The sequence below is a fragment of the Macrotis lagotis genome, chromosome 1 (assembly GCF_037893015.1).
Source record: "Macrotis lagotis isolate mMagLag1 chromosome 1, bilby.v1.9.chrom.fasta, whole genome shotgun sequence".
NCBI lineage: Eukaryota > Metazoa > Chordata > Mammalia > Peramelemorphia > Peramelidae > Macrotis > Macrotis lagotis.
The window spans coordinates 826835245-826859615 of NC_133658.1; the positions used below are offsets into that span (position 1 = coordinate 826835245).

Genomic DNA, 24371 nt, shown 5'->3' on the forward strand with positions numbered 1-24371 from the left:
TCTTCCAAGTCAAAAGTCTAAGTCTATAATATGAATTTTTTTAGATTTTTCAAGGCAATGGGGTTAAGTGGCTTGCCCAAGGCCACCCGGCTAGGTAATTATTAAGTGTCTGAGGTCAGATTTGAACCCAGGTACTCCTGACTCCAAGGCCAGTGCTCTATCCACTGCGCCACCTAGCCACCCCTTATAATATGAATTGAATGATTGATTTATAAGTGCCTGTTTCAATAAATATTTATTTATTGTTGTTCTGTTGTTTTCAGGTGTGTCCAACTTTTTGTGACCCTATTTAGACAGACCCCATTGTTGGCAGAGATACTGGAGTGGTTTGCCATTTCCTTCTCTAACTCATTTTACATTTTACAGGAACTGAGGCAAACAGGGTAAAGTGATTTGCCCAGAGTCACAAAACTAATAAATGTCTGAGGCTGAATTTGAACTCAGAAAGAGGAATCTTCCTGACTGAAGGACTGGTATTCTATCCACCCAGCTGCCCCCAAACATTTATTAAGCATCTCTTATCTGTCACAAAGAAAGGTAAAAGACAATCCTTGCTCTCAAGGAGCTCAGTCTAGTTGGAGAGACAACATGGAAACAATTATGAACAAACTAGATATACAAGACATGTTGGATATAAGACCCCCAGGATTAAGGAAGATTGGAAAACTTTTCCTGTAGGAGGTGGGATTTTTGTAAGGATTTGAGTGTAACTTCAGTAACTTGCGATTTTAAAAAATGTGATAAGATTTCAATGTCAGCTGAAAGATTTAAAGGAGAAAAAAAATGTGTTTTAGGATCTGAAGAAAAATGTGAAATAGCATCCTACTTCATCACGTACCATTTCAGATACTGAGTAGGGATAGAAGGACAGCAGAATAGTATGATAACAGTGACGGGAGACAGAGAAATAACATTTCAAAGCTGAGAAGATTCCTCATACAACTTGGTGAGGGAGACAATGAGAATTCTCCAGCTGATACTGAGTGGAAGATATGTACTGCTGTCAGTATAAGAAGAAAAGGATGCTGTGAATTGGGAGCCTGGAGGCGGAACAATTGGTCCAGCGGATGTGGGAGGGAGAGGTTCCTCTTGGCTATGTTCCTGCAGGGAACGGTGGAAGTTAATGGGGCATGGACTCTGGGGCTGGAATATTGAGCGTCAAATGATAGGAAAGAGGCAAGTATATTGTGAAAACAGTCCTCTACTTGGTGAGATTGGGGGGGGGGGGTGATTCTTGCCCCCAGAACTGCTGTTATCTCACAAAGTTTAGTCAAGGTATGTATTGCTAAAACTGAGATCAAACCTTGATGAGGAGTTATGAACAAGTTTCTCAGAAAGAAGCCTGATGATTGAGTAAACAAATGAACCAACCCCTCTGGAGACTTCAAATACTTAAACCATGGAAAATTTTAAGGGAAACAGACTTCAAAAAGTTTTAGGTGGGGAACTCTTGTAAGGGAAGGAAGAAAAAGGAAATTGATTTCTTCTCTTCATCAGCCAGGAGTGCCCAAAAGGAAAAATTCTATCCAAATGATTTAAGAGTTCATTAGTTAAAGTTCAAAAACCAGCAAAGTGGGCAACTAGGTTGTCCAGTGAATAGAGCACTGGGCTAGGAGTCAGGAAGACCTGACTTTAAATCTATTTTTTGCTGTGTGACCCTGGGCAAGTTAGTTCATCCTTGTTTGTCTCAGTCTCTCTCCATCTGGAAAAGAGTAATACACAGTTGTTATAAGGATGAAATGAGATACTTTTTATAAAATACTGAGCATAGGGACTGGAACATATTAAGCACTTTAGATATGTGGATAAATATTTGCTATTATCATTAAATGAAATAATTTTTTTTATTTTGATCTGAGTTGATTTGTATAAAAAAGTGTTTTTATAATTATGTTTCTGGGTTTCTCTTGACAGGTATACTACCAAGTATTTTATACTATCTATGGTTATTTTTTATTTTTTTAATGAGATAATATTTGTAAGTCAAAGTGGAGCAAAGTGCCTTGAACTTAGGAGAAGCTTGATAAATGCCTGTTTCTTTTCCCCATCCCTGAATGATTCTATTTTCCTCTAAGGGAGGAGAGAGAAAAGGGGCTTTGCTTACCCCTCCTCCTTCAGTCATTTTGAAGTGGAATCCATCTCCTTTGACACTTAAGAAGCAGAGACTCACTTTCCCAACACATATGGATATGAAGAGATGGGAACCCAAGAATATTAGCAACTTTAAGGAATAGAACCCTTGGAACCCATTTAAGTAGATCAGATCCCTAGCATCCTGGAAAGAAGAGATGTTGGACTGAAAGGGACCTGCACAATGATCTTAGGAAGAGAATCAGGTCTTCCAAGTCCTGCAACCCCAGTAACTTTGAGTTACCTGCCATATATGTCCCCTACATGTATACTTCATTTCCTATGTATGCTATATGTTTTTTAGGAGTGTATACTTCCAGGTAATTTGGGAAAAGTGTATTCTGTAGCTACTGCTTTCACTGTCTTTTTTGTAAAAAGCCTTTGCTAAGAGCTAAAGGCCCATGAGTTATACCCACACAATTACCACAAGAACCCAAAGTAACATCCATCCTCTGGGGACTCAACCCATGAGTGTGTGTTAAGTATTCTGGAGAAGGTATTACACTTCCAACGTACTCATTGAGATTTTGATCTCCCTAACACCACCTTCCCGTTACCCTTATTCCTAGTTAGCTTCTTTGTCTATTTTGTCCCCATTCTCTGGCAATCCCTTTCTCTTAGATCCAGGTATTATGAGATCACTTTTATTTCATGTTAAGCCCAAATGAAAAACAATTTGTCAAGATGAGGAAAAGCACCATACTATTCACTAGACACATAATTAAAATACAAGGCATTGAATACAAAAAAAAAATATGAAATTATATCATCTTCATAATAGACCACACCAGGTCCCAACTCAGCTTCTACCCCTCAAACTTCAGAAAACTAACAGGGAGAGGGTGTCAGATTAGTCACAGATAGATGCAAAAAAAGGGATTGTGACCCACTGCTTAGATCACTGTGCCCTTATAGTCCACTAAGAGTTCACAATTCATACTGGATTGCCACATAAATCATGACAGATTAGAAAGTCAATGCCACCCCTGCTGCTGCTGCTGCTCCTGCCATGGAAAGAGGGAGCAAAAACAAGACTTCCTTCAAGGTTGGGGAGCTCTGGCAGAATAAAGTCGCCTTTACTACCTTTAAAGGTAATATTCCTTCTGGGCTTATTAACTCCTTCAGTTGCCTTTGATTTCCTTCTAGTGTTCATTAGCACTCCTTATCTAATCAGCTTCCATTTCTCTTCTCCTCCCACCAAACATCCCAGAAAGAAAGAAACAAGTCTAAGTGAATCATTTAATCATTGGCAAGGGTACCCTTCTTTCTGTTTGTCTTTGTCTATTTTTTTGTGTTTGCTAGGCAAGGAGGTTAAGTGGCTTGCCCAAGGCCACACAGCTAAGTAATTACTAAGTGTTTGAGGTCGGATTTGAACTCAGGTCCTCCTGACTGCAGGGTCGGTGCTTTATCCACTGTGCCACCAAGCTGCCCCTACGTTTGTCAATGAGCAGAAAATTTGGGAAGAGTAAACATGGTGGGTGGAGAGTTGAAATAATGGAGAATATGTCTATAGAGCTTGTGGTTTGGGGACCATATATGCATTCTTTTGTTACCATCACTATGGTGTGATCTTTCAAAAGCCTTGAAGATTGATATTCTCAGGCTAGGAGCACCAGACTTACTTTGGGAGCAAACTCTAGTGAGGACCTATCTACCTCAGGTTGGTCAGAGATGATCTCTTTTTTCTCTGGGACAAGACAACTGCCTTATACTCAGGAATATCCAAGGATTAATCCAACAATCCATTTAATTAAGAGGATGGGTAATGGTACATATACTCTCTTCCTCTCCTATTCCCTAATTCTCTTCTCTCCTGCTCCCTCTCCTCTCTTAGCTCCCTTCTCTTGTGCTTGTTGTCTTGTCAGCTTTTTATCCCCATGGAAGCTCTCTGTCAGTTCAGGGGCAGAGCAGAGTTTAATATGCTGTGAAAAGGGATGGGCAATGAATAGGAAAAGAAGGGGAGTTATTCTTAAGACTCCAGTTTCACAGATTAGAATTAGACCTTGCATATGGCAGTCCCTTATAAATTGAATAGGAACAGGTGATTTGAATGGGTTACTCTCTAAGAATGGTCTTCAGAATTAAAAAGGTTAAGAAGCATTCACAGACTTAATCTCACATAGGGCTGGGAACAGATTTGTGCAACAAGGGGATTCTTCATTTCCTTTCAGTTTCTATGAGCTATGTTCCATTTGCTGCAAAATGATCCTCAAGGGTCTGTCTCCTCAAATCACTTCACATCAAAGTTGCTGAAAACTTCCTTGGCCATGAAAACTTAACCAAGTAAGATGTATAGTTGAGAATAACAGCTGACATTTATATAGCCACATTTGAACTCAGGTCTTCCTGACTCCAGGTCCAGCACTCCATTGTGCCACCTAGCTATGCCATGACATGAGCTGGCTGCAAAGACCCCCAAGAGGCCCCTTTCATGATTTAAAATACCCCAACTAAAGTTTGTCACTGGTCTTTGGTCCTAGGGCAGTTTATTATTTTTCTGAGTCTTGTCATTCTGGAAATAATAAACCCATCTCTTTTCTTCTGTACATTTGATCTTTTCTTCCTTTTTAATTTTTGGTACCTTAACTCTAGCTTCCTTTTCTCTCCCCTCACACCCCACCACACCCCGAATATGCTGAAAAGAAAAACAAGATCTTTGTAACATATAGAGCCAAATAAAATAAATTCTTTCATCGGCCATATCCAAAAATATGAGTATCATTCTGTAATTTCAGTCTATTTCTTCCTTTTCAGGAGGAGGGTAGAAGGTCCTCAAATTCAGTCCTTTGGAATCAGGGTTTGTCAAGATTGTTCAAGATTCTTAAGTCTTTTAAAGTTGCTCATCTTTACAATATAAAGTTGTTAATGTTCAAATTGTTCTCCTGGATCTTCTCACTTTACTCTGTAACATTTCACACAAGTTTTCCCAGATTTCTCTGAAATTATCTCTTCATTTTTACGGTATAATAATATTCTATTACACTAGTAGAACATTTTTGTTCAACCATTCCTGAATTGTCACCCCCTTAAGCATGCTTTTCTTTTTCTATAGGAAAGAGAATAGCTAAAAATATTTTTATAAACTCCACATCTCTCTAAAATCAAGACAATCGTCTGCTTCTAATATTATGATGCTTTCCCTATTATCTATAATTTGTGTGTGTGTTCAGTTTCCTGGAGAGAATCTGGCTCACTGTCCTGTCCAACTCTCCAGAGACACATCCAAACCACAGTAGTTCTCCTATATATGAGTATAGGAAGAACTACAAACCTGGACACCTGGTTTCTAATCCTGGCTCTCCTACTATTTATCTATGATATCTAAACTGTCTGAGCTTCAGTCCTATAAAATAAAACTAAGGTTCCTCTGAGTATGATGGAACCTCAGAGTACTCAGAGACCCAGTGGATTCCTTGGCCCTCACCCTCTTTGCCCTCATCACTACTATATGTCTATGCTATCTAAATTCTAAGCTTCAGTCCTATAAAATAAAGCTACTGAAAAAAAGCAAACAAAATAAAATAAAGGGTTTTGAGCTAGCATATTTCTTAAAATTCCTTGAAGCTTTAATGTTCTGTGAGTGTGATGGAACCACAAAGTACCTCCAGACCCAGTGGATTCCTTGGCCCTCATCCTCTTTGCCCTCATCACTATTATATGTCTATGCTATCTAAACTCTCTGAGCTTCAGTCCTATAAAGGAAAGCTATTGAAAAAATAGCAAACAAAATAAAAGATTTCTGAACTGGTGAATGTCTTAAGGTTCCTTGAAGCTTTAATGTTCTGTGAGTGTGATGGAACCACAGAATACTTTCAAACCCAGTGGATTCCTTGGCCTTTACCATCTTTGCCCTCATCATTACTCCCACCCTGAGTCATATCATATTCCCTGAAGGAAAAATGGAAATGAAAGTGCATTTATAGCAAGCATAATATCACATGAGGAAATTAAAGTGCACTTAATACTTTCCATTTATACCATATTTTCTTCCATCTGTGCCTTACAACAAATTCTTATGAGATAAGGAAAGTGGGTTTCAGAATCTGAGAATGATAAAGGCCTATGAAGGTCATCCAGTCAACAAATTCCTGACTCAGGCCCAAAGAAATAATTTGATTTTCCCTGAGGCTATCCAGCTAGTGAGTGACTGTACTCAGGCCTTTTGACTCCAAGCTCATCATCTCATCTGTTTGCCCATTTAGAGCAATTGTACTGGTTGTGGTTGTGCTTGGTATCACCTCAGGACAAAAGGTCACAATGGGAACACATGTAAGAAACATTTTTTCCTTATGCAATATGGTCACACACACACACACACACACACACACACAGAGTGCCTGTCCCCCACCCCTTCCCATCTCAATATTCTATGCAGGAAAGAGAAGTCCCAATCCCTATGAACATGTCCCCCATCTCATTAGCAGGAAGTCGTTCCATCACCCAGCAAGGAGGTCTCATGAGCTCTTGGCTGCAGAGACTCATAGATTGATCATGGGGAAAGGTCTTCAGGTGGGAAAATCTTGACAATTGATCTGCATTTCCCTTCTATGTTTGCTTCTCTGCAAAGACTTTGTGAGCCTCATAGAAATATATTTGCAGATGTCATCTAGCTCAGGGCTCCAGCTTAAGCTGTTCTTGCAATATTAATGGCAGGGCAGATATGCTACCAAAGCCTCAGGAGAAAAAAGTCAAGGCAGGTTTCCCCAAGACTTTTTCATGTCTCTTATGAAATGTCATCTGTCTGTGAACTATTAGATCAGACAGCTGGGGGGGTGGGGTGATGATAAAGCACCTTCTTTAAAATGTCCCCAATCCCTTGGATCTTGGGTTCTCATCAGTGAAAGGAAGCAGGTTGACATGGGCAACCTTCACAATCCCTTCTGGGTATAGAACAGCACCTAAGTCTATTTGTCAAAGATCAGGTATCTTTAGCATCTTTGTCTTCACACACACACACACACACACACACACACACACACACACACACACACACACACACACACACCAAAATCAGTTTTCCTTCCCCTTGAGAGCCTGATCAAGCATAGGCTCTAGATTTCTCTTTTTTTTTCTCTTTTGAAAAGGCTGATTGAGTCCTTCCCAGCTCTCTCTGTCACACTGATTAAGAATGAGGTTTCTCAAGGTTTTCTTCTGGTCCTGGGCTTATTGGATGGTGCTTTTTCCTCCGAGAGGTTACTACCATGATATTGTTGCCTCAAAGAAACACAGAAACCACTTTTTTTTTCTTTTCCACTAGATGGGGTTCTTGCTCTCTAAAGTGTGGGTTTCAGCATTACCAAGGGATTTAATTGGACTAGGAAGGTTTTGCAGAGAATTTTTTAAAGATGAATGTAGAAACATTGTCAACAAGCATTATGGCTCACAGGTTTGAGTGAGGAATTCAATAAAACATCTCATGGGTCATTGATTGGCTATTCAAAGATAAAAGAAAAGAAAAACTTGAGAAATTAGACTCTTGGTTTTTTTGGGTCTTCTTTAATCTGAAGGTTTAGCAAAGTGAAAGAAGACTGTACAGGACACTCAACAAATCTGAGCTGTAAATACAAATGAAGTCAGCTCGAAAATCATTCCCATTGACACTCTTTGAGAAAAGACCTTAAATAAACCTTCTTTTGGGGTGGAAACTGAAACCTGAAAAGGAAGATCAGAGGCACTATTCTGAATCATTTCTACTAGGGATAAAATAATAACCAGTCTTCCCACTGAATTTTTCTAATTATCTCTGTTTTCATTTTGTTTGACCAATGCCAACCTGGCTCCAATTAGTCGACTATATCTTCCAGGATATAAAGCTAGGTGAAATAGCAGAATTTCAAAGAAGTGGGGTTTTAAATTGTATTAAGCAATTGAGAAGAAAAAGGCAAGCCTATCTGTCACAAGTCAGCATTTTTATCTAGTAATTAAACAAAAACGTATTATATAAATGTATACCTATTAATAATTTGCAGGCATGTTCATATGTTATATTGTTAAATATACATATATATGTGTATGCATACACACTCATGAACTCAAAAAAAATTCATTTGAGAGTTCATCAAATTGAATGTTCTTTCCAGGGAAACAACCCACAAGACAGGTCAATAAACACTGATTCAGCTCCTATTGTATACCATGCCTGCTCACTCTGAGTAGTTTTGTCTCCATAATTTGTAGATGGTATTCTACTCAACTCAAACCCTATTCCACTGACATTGTAAGCACACAGTAAAGCACTTTGTCCACCTTTTATCTGTCACCTTTGCCATGTGACAAGCTTGTCTTCTCTTTTCTATGAAAATTTCCTTAATGGTATCTTTTACTCAAGTCTTCCTTGGTTCTTCATTGGATATTTGCTACAACCTGCTCACATCCATCAAATGTCTCTCCATTGCTTCCTGGACGATACTGATTTTCAATTCCTTAGAGACAGATGTGTCTGATACCTTACAGTCAAATATCATCAGTAAAATAATGATATTAAAAATATGTCCTGGGGCGGCTAGGTGGCATAGTGAATAAAGCACCTGCCTTGGAGTCAGGAGTACCTGGGTTCAAATCTGGTCTCAGGTGCTTAATAATTGCCTAGCTGTGTGGCCTTGGGCAAGCCACTTAACCCCATTTGCCTTGCAAAAACCTAAAAAAACAAAACAAAACAAAATATGTCCTTTTCCAATGCCCTATAGATAACTGATCAAAAGGTGGGAATAGGTAGTTCTGAATAGACAAATTTCAAACTATTAATAATCATATGAAAGAATGTTCCAAACCTAAGTTTGTCAAAAAAGACTATTCTATGGAGAATAGGCGAAGCACTCATTGGGGGGGGGGGGGCTCAGAAAAAACAATATAGGGACCCTCTGAAGGTCTCTCTTAAGAACTTCAGAATTTAAGCATGGGAGACACTGGCACAGGACCTCTGAGAATGGTATGCCCTCAACAAAGAGGGTACTGTGCTCAATGAGCAAGGCAGAATTGAAGGAAATGTGGCACATGTAAGTTTTGAGTAACCACCCCATGTGTCCATATGGACTATTTGTTCCCATCTTATGATAGAGCATTCTAAGCTCATATTGGTCTGATCAGCCAGAGTCAGACACACTCTAACTTGTCTCTAATAGTGATGTCACTTTGTTCTCCTTTGATAACAAGAGACAAGAAACAAACCAGCAAAGAGAAATATGAATCAAAAAACTCTTTGGTTTAACATTACACCCCATTAATTGACAAAGAGAATGAGAAATGGGAATATTCAATGTCAGAGTAGGGTTGAAAAAACAGGTACATTGATGCATTGTTGGTGAAATTGTGACTTGATTCCACTATTCAAGAAATCAGTTTGAAATTTTGCAAAGAAAGCAACAAGAGTGTCTGTAACCATTAACCCAGAGATCTCATTTTTAGATATAAACCCTCAAGGTGGCAAATGCTAAAAAGAAAGAAGTTATATACATAAAAATGTTTATAACAGTACTTTTGTAGAAGAAAATAACTCTTAAAAAGATGCTTATTGACTGTGGGGTATCATAAATAATGAATGAAATGAAATATTCCTATGAACCAGTTAGGTGGCACAGTGGATATAGAGCAATGGACCTGGAGTTAGGAAGACTTGAGTTCAAATCCAGTCACAGACTCTTCACTATCTGTGTGAACATAGGCAAGTCACTTAACCTTTGTCTATCTCAGTTTCTTCATCTATTAAATGGAGACAATAACAATACCTACCTTCTGGGGTTGCTGTGAGGATCAAATGAGGTAAAACTTGTAAAGCACTTATCACAGAACAGGATTAATAAATGCTTATTTCCTTCCTTCCTACTAAACTGAAGAAATAATGGTTATGAAGAATACAAAGAAGAAATATAACCTAATGTAAAGGAAAGTAAGCAGAACCAAAACAATATACTTGACAAAAACAATGTAAAAAGAAAGGACAGCTATAATAAAAAATAATTGAAAGTAAATGTGAAATTGTGTAATGATCAACTTTGACCCTAAAGAAGAGTTTTAAGAAAAAACCTTCCCCTTTAAAGTTGGTTTTCCATTATGGTCATGGAACACTGCATAGATGGCAGACTTTTGGGATGTGGTGGTTTTGCTGAACTGTTTAAATTTTTTCTTCTTTGTTACAAAGGCAAATTCTTTGTAAAGGGGGAGAAGATAAATTTTAAAACAAAAGATATCAATAAAAATTTATTCATAAAACAAAATAAACTTTTGTTCACAGAAAATGTTTAGTTCATTAGAACTTTCCAGTTTCAGAGAAGCAATCCAATTTGTCTTTTTTCCTGCTTAATTCTGTGCCAATTCAACATCTATTTATCACATTGATCTCAACTAGATATGCTGATAGAAAAGCTCTATAAGTTGGCCATTCAATTAAATGTCATGGGAAATAGATATTTTTCATCCATTTGATCTTTCTTGTGTGTATAGTCTGAGCAAATCATTTTGAGTGATTTCAAATCTCTTCCAGAAAGTTTTGCAATGCCTTAGGGCTTGATGCAATAAGTACAATGTCCTTTGCAAAAAAACAAACAAAAAAACCTGAACATCTGGAGAATCGCTACAGGGAATCCTTCAATTTGAGTTTAACAAATAACACTGGCACAATTGTAAAGATTTTATTATAATGAAATTTAACCAATGCAAATCAATAGTCACATATACATATAATACATCTATGCACACATAGATAGAATAGAGATTGTTAGTCATAAGAATGAACCCCAGAATCTGAAATAATTTCAGAAATAAATTTATTAGATTGATTGATAGGGGGAAAAGTAGGAAAACTGATTTGGCTCACTCTATGAGTCTTTGTGAGTTTACATTATATAAATTTCAGACATGACCATAAGGACAGGAATACAATGTCAGGGAAGGCAGAGGTGGGAGAGCCTTTCCTGACATTGTGAAAAGTAGAAAAATGATAGATAAAATATTAATAGTTGCTCACTGAACTCTCTTATATTTGTAATTCTTATATGATTCCATCCATTTTCATAGATAAAACAGTTTGAATTTGCATGTTTTAGCCTCAAATATAGGGAAAGACGTGAAGCAAGGCTGTGCCTCACCTCAGATTGTTCAGTCCCTCACAAACTGAGTTGAGTGGTACAATGTGTGTGCCTGTTGCTATTTATCTGTAGATCACCAGAGTAATATTTGTACAACATTTTATTATATATGTTCATATTCCATAATTATATATAAGATATAGGTATTGCTGACCTTGATTTTAACTGCCTGGAAAAAAAAAACACCAAATAAGGCAGTTAATATATCTGCCTCACTGAAAGGAGGTTTGCACATGATTTCCACTATTAGGCCAATTCAGTGCAAATCCAGTTTCAAACTCCCCCCCAGTCATGGACACCACTGCAGGACATTTCCCTGCTTGATCTTATTCAGGGAGTAGGAAGTCTCCAAGAGAAGGGCAGTTCAAGGTATATATTAGATAGCAAGTCAATTTAATTGAGGAACCCAAAATTTTGAGTGGACCCAAGCAAAACAAGTCCTGAGTGGGATCTCACCATTTCAATCACTGTGCTTTCCTACAGAAACTTTGGGCTTAGATAATTGTCTAGCCACATAAATCTAGATTCAACACTATTAATAAAGAATAAATAGTATCTTCTCTATAAGACAGAGAAGAGAGAGAATAGAGGAAAGTAAGAGAGAATGAGGGGAGAGAGAGAGAGAGAGAGAGAGAGAGAGAGAGAGAGGAGAGATTGAAATCTGCTCTTGGAGTTTGGAAGAAATACACCTCCAACACACTGACATCTACTATTTGATTCTGGTCACGTTACTTAACCTAATAGTGCCTCAGGCAACCTTAGAGGACTCTAAATTGCACAATGCTTGCTAATCTGCATTGGTAGGAGTTTCAACCTCAAGAGTCTTCAACATTGGTAAAAATGAAAGATTTAAATAAGATACAGAAATGGTGATCTTGAGAACCTCTCCCTTGGGATTTGGAGTTATTTTTCTGTTTATCCAAACATCTTTTATTTTTATATTTGAATACATGAAAAATAGGACAACTCATTGAGGATCCTTCAGGATTATGTAGGTGCAATTGTTAACTTTTTAGTTTCTTTAATTCAAAATAAATAAATGAAAAAAGTAAAATCTGAGAAGCGAAAGGAACAACAGTCTTACAGTTCAAAACTGTCTGCATTATTTTTTACCTTTACATCATATCTGTCCAAGTTCTCCTCAAGCTCTTCCTTCCTTCACATTCCGCATCTTTTTTCTGGGTATGTGATTAATGCTGTTTTAGTCAGTAAGAAACACTCAGCATTCAAGACCTGCCCAGGGGTCACTGAATTCCTACAGTAGATTCTGCAGTAGTCACAGTCTGTTGACCAGGAGTTATCAAAAACTCGTGTCAACAAAATACAAATGCTGCAGCTTCTATCAAAGTAGAAAGACTTCAAATCTAGTCCCAGTGACAAGCTACATCTACCACCCCAGAACAAGTCTCAGTGAGTAGAGTTTTTGATCACCATCAGGTTAGGCAATGGTAATGAATTCTTTGGTTATGGTGACTTATGATAACAATCAGAATTTTTGCAGTACTGTCTCCCACAACCAATATTCATTTTGGGATAAAGGAGGAACTGTGGTGAGCCTTAGCAATACAAATATACCTAGGTTCTTCTCAAGGAGATTATAGTCTAAATGTTGAAACAGATACTACACAAAAAGATAACACCATGTAAGTTTGGGATTTTTGAATGCATAAAAAACAATCCTTAGACACATTCCTATGAAAACAGTATAGTCTTGAAATGCCTCTATCCAGTTTTTTTTGTAAGGCTTTTGCAAGGCAAATAGGGTTAAGTGGCTTACCCAAGGCCACACAGCTAAGTAATTATTAAGTGTCTGAGACCAGATTTGAACTCAGGTACTCCTGACTCCAAGGTCATTGCTTTCTCCACAACTGGTGCTCTATCCACTGCACAACCTAGCTGCCCCCTCTATCCAGTTTTAAAGAAATAGCCAATCTTCACAAAAGCTACAAACACTAATAACATATTTTATAGAGAACTTTTAGGTTAGCAAAGAACATTAACAACCTGTCAGACAGTTGGTACAAGTGATTGTCTCCATTTTATAGATGATAGAACAGTCTCCAAATAAGCCAAATAGCTCGTAAGTTGAGGTGGTGATGGTAGGGAAGATGGCAAGCAGAGGATTCAAAACTAGATTTCAGGTCTTTTGCTTCTAACAGGAGTCTAATATAAAGTTTTAGACCTCATACCAGAAAGGTTATTATTTTTCAGGTTTTCATTTATCATAAAGTCTGCTTATGGGGATCAGTCCTATTTCCATAAAAGTCTTTTACACAGGTTATCAGAAAAATTTTATCCTTCTTGTTCTAGTTTTTGCATGTTTTTATACAACATATATAGGTTTTAAGACAATTTGGCATTGAGGAATATGGTCTCTATAAGTACAGTTCTTGTTTTATGTACTAGTGTATTTTTATTTATTTTTCTTTTTTAAAGTTATTTATTTATTTATTTATTTATTTATTTATTTTGAATTTTACAATTTCTCCCCTAATCTCACCCCCCCCAGCCCCCCCCCCCCAGAAGGCAGTCTGTTAGTCTTTACTTTGTTTCCATGGTATACATTGATCTCTGTTGAATGTTATAAGAAAGAAATCATATCTTTAATGAAGAAAAATAAAGTACAAGAGAGTAAAATTATATAATAAGATAATGATTTTTTTTAAAATTAAAGGTAATAGTCTTTGGTCTTTGTTCAAACTCCACAATTCTTTCTCTGGATACAGATGGTATTCTCCATTGCAGAGAGCCCAAAATTGTCCCTCATTGTTGCAATGATGGAATGAGCGAGTCCATTAAGGTTGATCATCACCCTCACGTTGCTGTTAGGGTGTAAAATGTTCTTCTGGTTCTGCTCATCTCTAAGTACAATTCTAACATTTGGTTTGTTTCCCTGTGCAGTAACTTGCCGAAGATATTTCATCCCAAATGTGATACAAATATCTGTATCAATTGCATAAAATTTCAACACTATACCAAAAATATTTCCCTCCTATTGAGGGGTTATGTCTGTATAATGACAAAAACCTTCCCTTAATCACTAAATGGGCAAACTGAAGCCTGGGAAAGACCAAGGGGGCCTCTGGGGCTATTGCCAGTCATCTTCATCTATATCTTGCCATTGGTCCCAGATGGCTCAGGAGGAGAAAGTGACCTTACGCAGCCCTACTTCACTTAAATCCAATTCACTTACAACACGGCATCATCTTCTGAATGTCATGGTCTTCTTCAAGGACAAAAGTCAAACAATAACATAATGGCAAGTGCAATAAAGCATATATACCCCACCCTAAGCATTGCATTGATTTGGCACAGTTATAACTAAATCAGAAGGAGTAACACAGATTAGCCACCATCTGCACAGAAATTGGTTCTTTAAATGCCACATGCATCATGATGATCATCATCCTAAAAATTAGTCATTTCTTTGTTTTTATATAGACATAGTCTATGGGCATAGTTCTGGAATCATATGGGCATTTCCCTGGAATTTATAGTTCATATGTGACTCTGTACAATCTTAAGAATGCACAAGATATTATTTCCTGCCTCCCTACCTGTTATATAGTGGCCAGAAAATATACCAAAAGAGGCAACCAATATCTATAGTGGGCATTCTCTAGCTCCTTTAAGCATTAGTTCTGAGCTATGTAGCCAGTCATAAGTCATTTCAACCAGTCAGTAAATCACAAGTATTTATTAATCAACCAATCATGAGTATTCATGTCTAGTTATTCTTCTTCTCTATTGTTGAGTAATTTTTCAGTCAAGTCCAATTCTCTGGGATCCCATTTGGAGTTTTCTTGACAAACATACTAAAGTAATTTGTCATTTCCTCCCTCAACTCATTTTGCAGATGAGAAAACTGAGGCACACAGAGTTAAATGGCTTTCCTAGGGTCACACAGCTAGTAAGTGTCAGGGGACAGATTTGAACTCATGACAAGGAGTCTCCCTGATGTCAAGCCTGGTCCTTTATCTTGCTGTGCCACGTAGCTACCCCTCCTCTCCTCTTCTGTCCCTTAAAATGTGGGTTGCAGAAAGACCATTCTTCTAGCAGTTTCCGTTTTGTATGAGAGGCAGCTGCAGAAACGTTGCGGCTCCTCTTATTTAGTTTACTCTATTTTAGTTCTTTCTCTATTTCAGGCAGACATGATCTTCCTTTCTTCAGACTAGAACTATAGAGATTTTTATACTAGTAGTAAAGGAGAGAGAGAGACATTCAGCAGGGTTGTAGCTAATGAAGAAGGCAAGAGAAGCTCACTCTGAGATGATACTTTTAGGGGTTCTATTCACTACAGCATTCGTCCTAGAGGCAAATTACCAGGTTGTCCTGGAGGAGTTTTGACCCTGCCCCTCCCTCTGTGTCTGTGGTAAGGAATTAGGTTGAAAGTGAGGGTGAAAGAGTAAGGAGAGAGAGGGTGATGGAGTGATGAAAGAAATCATTATTAAATAGTTAATCATTCATCTTGAGGAGATCCAGAATATTTTCCCTTCCTCATCTGGAGATTAGATCACAATTCTCTAAAGGGCAAAGTAGATAATGAGTTGAAATCTTAGAATGATCACCTCACCCAGTTAGAGAACCTTACAAAGAATTTAATCTAAGGTAAATTCTGGTCCATTGTGTTCTATCTAATCAAGATTGGGTGGGGATAGATCCTTTATCTAGTTTGTTCCAGACTAGGGTTGGTGCAGGAGTGAATATGATCACAGTCACATCCCCCTACCCCTCCTTAGAATGAGTCCACCTCTCATAATATTCATCCTTCTCATTAGCTGTTAACCAATCAGAATTGATTGTCACCCTCAGGAATACCCACTCTTCCAAGGACATATAAAGTTTCAAGTGGGTATCATGAGGGATCTTTGGCATTCAAGAGTAGCACTCACCCCTTTTATTAATTATCTGCCCACTTGATAAATAAAGTGATTAATTAACCAGAAATCACATCTCTCAAAGCTTTTTCATGTAACAGTGAGAATGAGAGTGAGGTTTAGGGATGGGAGTGAGGATGAGGTTGGAAGATAGACAATTGGCTCCAATATATCCCTCCAGCTTCCAAATCTGTTTCAAGCAGGTTATAAATATTCAGCTTTCTAAAACTTGACAAAAGCAAGGTTTAATGACTTATCCAACAGTCAGTATCTCTGTTAGGAGTAGATTCTTGTTCCCTGATTCTTCCAAAACTGTGCTCTTTCTCCCAGCATCCTCTCTTAATATTTACAAAAAACACCCCTTCCAGTAGAGCAGAGACCCTCTGAGTTTTACCTAGTGACTAATCCATTTGAATTTTGTCATTAAAGATCATCAAACAGTCTCTTACATAATATGAATTCAAATCCAACATTTTACTCATACTAACTCCTCTCTAGATTAATGGAACTCAATTCCATTACAATTTGTTCGAAGAGTCAAATCTTCAAAGCAACAAATTCTCCTTTTTTTCTGTCCCCAGTAAAAATGGATCTAGGTGGCTCAAACAAAGAGTACTTGGTAGAGCAGAGGAGAGTTCCAGACCTGGAAGCAGGAAGAAAACATCTTTCTGAATTCAAATCTGGTCTCATACACCAACTAGTTGTAGATCCCTGAACAAGTTACTTAACCCTGTTTGCCTCAGTTTCCTTATGTATAAAAAATAAGAAAATGGCAAACCATTTCACTATCCTTGTCAAGAAAATCCCAAATGGGTTTATGAAAAGTCAGACATGACTGAAAACTGAAAACTCAGTGACAGAACCAAACTTGTCAAAATTTGACATCCCTTGTCTCTCTGCATCACACCCAGACTCTGAACTACATTAGACTACCCAGAAATCTGCTGGGTATCTTTCACTTTAGGAAGAGGAGAAGATTGAGTGTGAAGCAAAGGGATATGGATTGTTTTCCCCTGGTGATTTTCCCCACAGCACCATTTTTTAGTGATTGACCTCTCCTGCAAGTGTGGCTATAGCTTGTGTGTGGCCATTTTAAATGACTGCAAGAGAAAGACTGCCAAATATCTCATTTATCCTGCTACTCATTCACAGTTTGAGGGCCATGTCATCCTGCCATGGTTACCAAACTGAGGTCTCCTTTGTTTCATAACAGAATCTGGATCTCTTCCACTGGAGCGTATACTACAACTAGCTGGTTTCCAATGCAGGCTTTTCTTATTATCTGATTTTGTTTGTAGAACTCAGCACACCATGGTGCCAAGTTTCATCATAAACAAAGGAAATTTTCTGTATTTATTGCACTGTTGGTCTCTCACCTAAAAGATAAAATAAATATTTCCAACTCTCTGCTACATTCTTTATTTAGGGCAAGTTTTCTTAGACTCTGTGTCATGGATCCTTTTTGCATTCTAGTAAAGCCTATAGATTCCATTATCTCAGAATAATGTTTTTTGCCTAGGAATACCAATGGAACAATTATATGGAAGTATAATTATCAATTTTTTTAAAAAAGGAAAACAAATCCATAAACACCAGATTAAGAATCTTTGGTCCTAATACTAAAGGACTCATGATAAAAAAAAAAATGCTAGTCACCTCCAGAAAGAAAGCTGAACTCTAAATGCAAATTAAAACTTTTTTTCCACTTTTAAAAATTTTTCATATTTTTTTGCAACATGTTAATATAAAAATATGTTTTATATGACTTCACAAAAGGTCTTGGACAAGAAATTGAAGTGTGGTTTGCTTTTTCAGAATAATAAAAGTCTTATTCAAAGGATCTGAGAAACAGGTAATCAATATATCCTGTTCCTCCAAAGTGATTAAGCTGATTAATCCCTCTCATCTCATAAAGTGGTTTTATAGGAAGTCAGGTACTGAGTTCCTCTTAGCCTGGAATTAACATCAGGTTTTTATACATAGGGCTTCATTCAACTTTGATTCAGTGATATCTGCAAGAAAATATGTTCGATAGCTGTATGAATTTCATTTCTATCTCAGTTGATCTTTATCTAAATATTCTCCTCCATTTTTTCCTCCACTCAAGGCCTGAATTTCCTTACCTGATTGTATATCTTCTTATAATATACATCCTTTTCATCCTTTGTTTCCAACCTATTTTCCCTCGCCCAACACCAACCTCTCCTATCTCTTCCAAATCAAGTACACTGTTCCCAAGTCATAGTCTAATCAAGGGACTCACTCTACTAATGTCTCAATGTCATTTGGGAGGTCAAATTTGCCTTCCTTGTATTAGGCACTTTAGTTTACCCTGCTTGTCAAACATATTTTACATACCTCCCCCACAGGGTCTTTCTTGATTATTCCCCTAATTTTTAGAGCTTCCTAGCTCTTGTGATTACTTTCTGTTGCTATGCATATAGTCTATATTTACTAATCTGTGAGTATATTATATTCTCTAGAAGCAAGCAAGGACAATTTCATGTTTGTCTTTTTTTTTAATCCCCTGAGGTCAACATATAACAGGCATTTAATAAATTTTGTATTAAATACTAAAGGTGAGGCAGTGATATATGATGACATTATCTTTGTGGGCAGAGATAATATGATCTATTCATTTCTTTTTTTTCAGTGCTTTCTTCTGGAATGTTGTCTCTGACCCTCTGCTTTTTGATCTCTGCTTTGGGTTTTTCTGAGTTTTAATTGGTAGGGAACTGGGGTGGTTTCTATTTCCCATACTTTTAACCTTCACTTGAAAGTGCTTTGGCCTTCTGATTAATCATGGCCTTGTTTATAGGATTGTCCCTTGGCGCATAGCCTAGACCTGCATGGCCTTGGCAAGATTTTTTATTTTATACACAGCAAGACCCTTTCAGGAATATGTCAGGAATACTACCAAGATGTATTCACCTAATGATATACACATATTTTTTTTTTTACTTTTAGAGGAGAACAGGCACAAATCTCTCAGATAGAACTTTTGTTCTTGGTTGTTTTCCTAAATTTCAGAGCAAAAACTCTCAAGGCTTTATAAGAGTCTTAAAGATCATTTCTTGAACAGAATAATTTACCCCTGGTTTGAGTTGTTCAAACCTTACAAGCCCTGGGTCAACACAATAGTCATTCTTGCCTTTAATCAGTCACCCTAATATGTTGCCAAGAGTTTTCTCCAAAGCTGCATCATGAGTAAATTGGCATAAAGTGAGGAATAAACTTCAGACTTCTAGTTGCCTGATCCATAATTCAATAGCCCTTGCTCAAATTTAAATGAGTTTAAGCCAGGAAAAGCAGTAAAGCATGGGAGAAGAGCAACAATCTCAATCCAGACATTAGGGTCCTTGTACTACCTCTGTCACTAACTAGCTGCATGTTCAGTCAATCAATTAACACATTTATTAAGCCCTTAATATGAGGTTTGCAATTTGCTAAGTGATAGGGGACTCAAAGACAAAGAGAAGCCTTTGAAGACAACACATATTTAAATAGGTTGCATAAAGAAGGCTACCAGTAGGTTAGGGAAGGTACTGTAGTTCAGCGAACTGAGGAAGGTCTCCTGCAGGAGGTGGTATTTCAGTTAAGTTGGAAGGAAGCAAGGATTCTAGAAGGTGAGGTGAGGAGAGAGAAAGCATTCCAGGCCTTGGGACACAAGTGTGAAGCCATGGAGATGGGTGAGGAATGAAGGAGAAAGTAAACAAACCAAGACAGCTGGACCATAGAGAAAGAATGTGTGAGATCTTGAAAGGGATATAGATAGCCTCCTGTGCAGAAGGGATTAAGAGGTCCACTGAAGGACAGTCCTGAGATGCTGGCTATGTGGAAATGTGAATCCTGAAGGTCTTAGAGAGTTATGGGAGAGAAAAACAGATGAGAGAGATAGGAAAGGAGAGAAGAATTTGAATGGTGAACGAGTTCCAATGGAACTCTTATTGTTGTTTGTCCTTTGTTCTCCAATTGGACAATGACATCAGGGAGGTGATGGCATAACATGCATATGAATTGGATTTGAGTGAGGCCTGCAATGCAAAGTCACCAAACTCCTTTTTTTCTTGGGAGCCAACTAGGTCCCTGGCCAGATATGAATCAAGATAACTGGAGATGGCCTGGAATGTGGGGTGGTCAGGGTTAAGTAACTTGTCCAAGTTCAAACACCTAGTAAGTATCAAGTGTCTGAGGTCAGATTCAAATTCAGTTCCTCCTGACTCCAAGGCAAGTACTCTATCCACAATACCACATGCATACTATAGTATACATACATACACACTACATCACATACATTGGCCACCCTGCACACTGGAACTCTAGGCAGATGAGAAGGTTCCAATATTCCAACATTTCTCTTGATTGCCCATAGATTTCTTTTTTTTATTCAGTTTTTTTTATTCTCATTTTGTACAAATGTTTTTCTTTACATTAATAAAATATACTTGTTTACAAGTAAACAAAATACCCCTCCCCCCATGAATATAGATAGACTTGCTTGGGCGAAAAAGTAAAGGGGAGAGAAAAAAAATTAAAATTAAAAAAATAATAGTAATTGTAGGTATGGCCAGGTGGCACAATGGATGAAGCAACAGCCCTGGAGCCACAAGCACCCAAGCCCATATCCAGCCTCATAAACCCAATAATCACCCAGCCATGTGACATGCAAGCCACCCGATCACCACTGCCCTGCAAAAACCAAAAAGAAGGGAAAAAAAAGACCCAAAATAAAATAAAATAGTAATAATAGTAGGGGTGGCTGGGTGGCAGACAGACCATTGGCCCTTGAGCCAGGAGCACCTGGGTCCGAATCCGGCCCCAGCCACCCAAAGATCACCCTGCTATGTGGCCCCAGGCAGGCCACCCAGCCCCACTTGCCCTGCACCCTCCCCCAAATAATAATAACAAAAAATGTGCTTCAGTCTTTGTTCCAACACCATCAACTCTGTCGTGAGTGGATCACATTCTTTATGATAAGTCCATCACAAAAGTTACTTCCATATTTTTCCAATGTTGCCATTGCTGATCACAACTCCCTCCTTTCTTATTTCTCCACGACCATGTACTCTTTTTCTCTCTCCTTTCACTCTGACTCTGCTGTAGGGTTTCTGAGTGGCGCAGCAGACAGATCCCCGGTCCTGGGGCCAAGAAGCCCTGAGCCCCCATACCACCCCTTAGGCCCAGAATCCACCAGGCCCTATGGTCCTGAGCAGGCCATCCAATCCCAGCCCCTTGCAAGAAGTAAAAAAAAGAAAATGTGTTATATCTGACCACTGTCCCCCCATGGTCCATCCTTTCCTCCTTTATTCACATCCCCACCCCTTCCCCCTGCTCCCCCTCCTTCTTACTCCAGATGTCTATACCCCATTGAGTATATTTGCTGTTTCCTCTCCTAGCCATCTCTGATGAGAGCAAAGGTTCCCTCATTCCCCCTTGCCTCCCCCCTTCCATATCATTGCAATAGCTCATTGTAATAAAAAAAAATCTTATTATGTGAAATAGCTTGGACTATTCCCCCTCTCCTTTTCCTTTCTCCCATTCCATTTACCTTTTTTCTTATTGACTCCATTTTTACAGCATATTTTATCTTCGAATTCAACTTTCTCCTGTGCTTCAACTATAAAAGCTCCCTCTACCTGCTCTATTAACTGAGATGGTTCATATGAATATTATCAGTATCATTTTTCTATACATGCAGTTCATCCTCATTAAATACCTCATATTTCCCCCCTCTCCTCCAATCTCCATGCTTCACCTGAGTCCTGTATCTGAAGATCAAACCTTCTGTTCAGCTCTGGCCATTCCAAAATGAACCTTTGAAATTCCCCTGGTTCATTGAAAGTCCATCTTTTTCCCTGGAAGAGGACATTCAGCCTTTCTGGGTAGTTCATTCTTGGCTGCATTCTAAGCTCTTTTGCCTTCCGGTATATTGTATTCCAAGCCCTACGAGCTTCCAATGTAGCTGCTGCTAAGTCCTGTGTGATCCTGACTGCAACTGTGTCCCTCTGACTGCTTGTAATATTTTCTCTTTGACTTGGGAGTTCTGGAACTTGGCTATAATATTCCTGGGGGTTGGTTTTTTGGGATCTCTTTCTCCGGGGGGATCGGTGGATTCTCTCCATTTCTATTTTGCCCTCTGCTTCTAGAATATCAGGGCAATTTTCCTGTAGTAATTCTTTGAAAATGATGTCAAGGCTCTTTTCCTGATCATGACTTTCAGGTATTCCAATAATTTTCAAATTATCTTTCCTAAGTCTGTTTTCCATATCAGTTGTTTTTTCAATGAGATATTTCACATTTCCTTCTAATTTTTCATTTTTTTTGTTTTGAAGTATTGATTCCTGATTTCTGGTAAATTCATCAATCTCCCTGAATTCTATTCTTTGTCTGAAGGATTTGTTCTCCTCAGAGAGTTTTCTTATCTCTTTTTCCATCTGGCCAATTTTGCTTTTTAAAGCATTCTTCTACTCAATAACTTTTTGAACTGTTTTATCCATTTGACCTAAGCTGGTTTTTAGCATGCTGTTTTCTTCAGCATTTTTTTGGATTTCCTTGACTAAGCTGCTGACTTCATATTCATGTTTTTCCTGCATCTCTCTCCTTTCTTTTCCCAATTTTTCTTCCAACTCCCTCATTTGATTTTCAAAGTCTTTTTTGAGCTCTATCATAGCCTGAGCCCAATTTCTGTTTTTCTTGGAGTCTTTAGATGCAGGAGCTTGTGCTTCCTCATCCTCAGACTGAGTATTTTGATCCTTCTTGGGCTCATTTGCAAAATATTTCTCAATGGTCTTCCTCTTGTTTCTTTGTTCATTTTCCCAGCCTAAGCCTGTTTTTTGGGGGTATTTCCTGAGCTTTGGGGACACTCCCACAAGGGTCTTAGTGTGTGAGGTTCTGTCCTCCCTCCTGGTCTGTGAATGACCAGAAGCGCCCCCCTCTGCCACGGGGCCGAGGTGGGTGGGCCCTACTGTTCTATGGGGGGGCCTAGACTGGGATCAGGATCTGAATGTGGTCAGAGCTCCAGAGTCCTGTTCCAGGGGCAGAGGACAGAGCTCTGCAGTCTCTCTTCACTCCCCTCCCTCAGTTCAATGGGCTCATGCCCTGGGGGCTCCTGCTTACAGGCTCCACCTGCTTCTGTTTCCTGGATTTGGGCTGCTGAAAGACCAGGCTGCTGGCTGTGTGCCCTGAGGGCTGGGCTCCATGTGCTTGCTCTGGCAAAGGTCCCCCGCTGTTCCCCCACTTTGTGCCTGGTGCTCCCCGGGGTGCAGCTCAGGAGACTCCCCAGCTGCTATGAGCTGAGGCTCCCAGCGCCCTGGGGCTGCCTCCAGGAGGCTGAAGTTCTTTGGCTCTGGCAGGCCACCCCCCTCTTCCAGCCACCCCTCCGGCCCTGGGGAGCAGAGCCTTTCTGCTCTTTTCCAGGTAACCTTGAGTAGGAGAACTGACTCACTGGGTCCCTTTGTGGGTTCTGTCTCTCGAAAGTTTAGTTAGAGTCCTTAGTTTATGAGTTTTTATCAGAGAGCTCCTAAGACTGGATCCCTTCATGTCACCATCTTGGCTCCACCCCCAGCCCATAGATTTCTGAGTGAACTCCTCAGACAAGATCAGACTCTCCTTGGTCAGGAAGATTGCTCCTAGGTCAGACAGTTTCCCAATTCTTGTGCTTTCCTTCCAATGTCATTTGCTAAGGTCAATGCTAATAATTAGTGACCCACTATCAATTTAGCCACTTGATAGCTCTTTGATAGTGATAGCTAATTAATATTTATTAGCTTTTACAAAAGGATATTTACTGAAAAGTAAGGATCAAAGTTCAAAACATCTCTCTGAATATCTCCTCTCTGCCACCTCAGTCCCTAAAGAGAGAGAGAGAGAGAGAGAGAGAGAGAGAGAGAGAGAGAGCATACAAAGTATAACAGAGTCTCAGGGAATTTCCATTGATCCCCATGTAATAGTAAGCAAACCAATATAACTGGATCATAGAATGCATAAGAAGGAAAAAAATGTCAGAAATCTTAAAAAATATAAATATTAAAGATCAAACGTAATTATTTGCTTTAAGGAATCCAGCCCCACAAAGTTTACTTCTAAATATAGTATTTTTACAGTATTCTAAATACAGTAAATAGAGCTGAACAAGTCTCACCTCTGCTTCCAGAGCTACTGGATCCAATAAGCTACCTTAATTGGGTTTCACCGGAGAGGTTCCTTGAGGTTGTCCACCCCACTGGGCTGAGATGCTGACAAACTGTATTACAGACTACTTTTTGGACCGCTGGTAATTCTT

At 38.7% G+C, this 24371-nt stretch overlaps 1 protein-coding gene across 2 annotated transcripts in view; it reads left to right on the forward strand.

Annotated features, from left to right (window-relative positions):
- The first annotated feature begins 3086 nt into the window (after nt 1-3086).
- The window catches only part of FAM124A (family with sequence similarity 124 member A), a 196482-nt gene continuing 175197 nt past the window's right edge, over nt 3087-24371 (forward strand). Inside the window, exons 1-2 of one of the 2 annotated variants that reach the window (XM_074217173.1) lie at nt 3087-3221; nt 4302-4413. The gene's annotated coding sequence lies outside the window, so the exon portion shown is untranslated. The remainder of the gene's footprint in view (nt 3222-4301; nt 4414-24371) is intronic. The other variant, XM_074217174.1, reaches the window with a different exon arrangement.